The following is a 1,627-nucleotide window of genomic DNA, read 5'->3' on the forward strand; positions in this document are numbered from 1 at the left end:
GCTGGGAGCTGCACCCTGGGGGTCCGTGCTTGTGCCAGCCTGTGGGAAACGGGGGGCTGCCCCGAGCCCTGCCGTGGGGGCCAGCTCCTGAGCCTCCACCCACCCCGAGCTGGCCGGGAGCCACAAGCAAACATCCTCCGGACGTTTGGGAAGAGCCTAATTGCTGGGGAAAGGAAGGGCCACAGGCGGGGCATGCTCGGGGGCTCTTCCTCCCCCCCTACCCCAACCCCCAGGTGCAGCAGAACAAGCCACATCCCCTCGTGCCTCAGTTTCCCCCTTCGGTGCAAACGCGAGGCCCCAACCCCAGCTGAGTCACCCACATGGTTATTTTGACAAGCGGCTGGAAGCAGGAGGGAGCGCTCTCCCAGGACAGCCCCCACCCAAGCGGGGCCCCAAATTTAAACAACCCACCTACGACCTCACCGAGGGGGGGGTTGGAGGAGAAAGCCAACACCACCAGCACCACCGGCCATGGGAGACGGGAGGAAGGCACAACACCCCATGGCAGAGCGGGCAAGCAAGCCGGGCACAATTTGGGGCCAAATCATCATAATTGGAGGGGGGAAAGGGGTTGAGGCATGAGGGCCCCCATGCGTGAAGCCGTGCCCCAGAGGCCACGTGTCACCCCGTGCACCCATGGGATGTCTGGCCCCGGCTGCCACCCCTCCGGCCGGGGGAGGCCTTGTGCAAGCGGTGCCCGGCCACCTTCCCTTCCCTTCCCAGCCCCGTCGGGTAGGCAGGGTTATAATTAACCTCCTCACATCCTGCTCGATGCACTGAGTCACTCCTCTAGCAAAACCCCAGCAAATAAAGGAAAAGCTGCTTTTTTTTTTTTTCAGCAGTCACCAACTTCCCCTGCCAGCCAAGCTCGCCCCACACCCGGTGGCACGGCCAGCACCCCAACCCAGCGGGGACAAAAAGGCTGCTGGGCTGGATGTCACCTCTCCGGGTGGCACTACCCCAAAAGTCATGCCACCTTCTTCCCCGGGGGGCTGAAGATCCCCCACTCCCCCTGGCATGGGTGGCGTGAGCCCGGCGGCCAGCGGCCGGACACCCTGCCCATGCCCGGGCACAAGGAACCCCTTGAACAATCCTGTTTATGGAGAGGTTTTTTTTTTTCCTTTTACATCTACGTAAAGGTAAACGGAGAATCCCCGAGCAGGCTCCCCCCCGAGCAGCCTTCAAGGGGTTCAAAGAGCCGATTCTTGTTCTCTGCGCGTCCCAGGACACGGGGTATTTTCCAGGCCGGTAGCCAGACGGTTGCCTCGGTGGGTGGTGCATCTGCCTTCAAAGGCCAGCGTGAGCTCCAAACGGGCCAGGAGCTGCTGGGGACCCACGGCCCTGCAGAAGCTCCCACCACCAAGGTGGGTGCCCCTCACCCCGGGATGGGTGCCAGCCACCCCCCCCATCCTACACATCTGCAGGGAGCGGGGCTGCCCCGGCACCCACTTTCCCCCCCCCGCTTCACCTTGCAAGAGACAGAGAAGCAAGTAGAATGACACGATGGTGTCCAAACCGGGACAGTTTCACCCCAAAAAGCCCTCCGGGTGCCCACTGGCTGTGCCCGGGGAGGGGGGGGAACCACACGCACAACCGGGGCGCTACCGGAGAAGTTACAGCGTTTCCC

This window comes from Calidris pugnax, unplaced genomic scaffold (assembly GCF_001431845.1).
Source record: "Calidris pugnax isolate Ruff unplaced genomic scaffold, ASM143184v1 scaffold28, whole genome shotgun sequence".
Classification (NCBI taxonomy): Eukaryota; Metazoa; Chordata; class Aves; order Charadriiformes; family Scolopacidae; genus Calidris; species Calidris pugnax.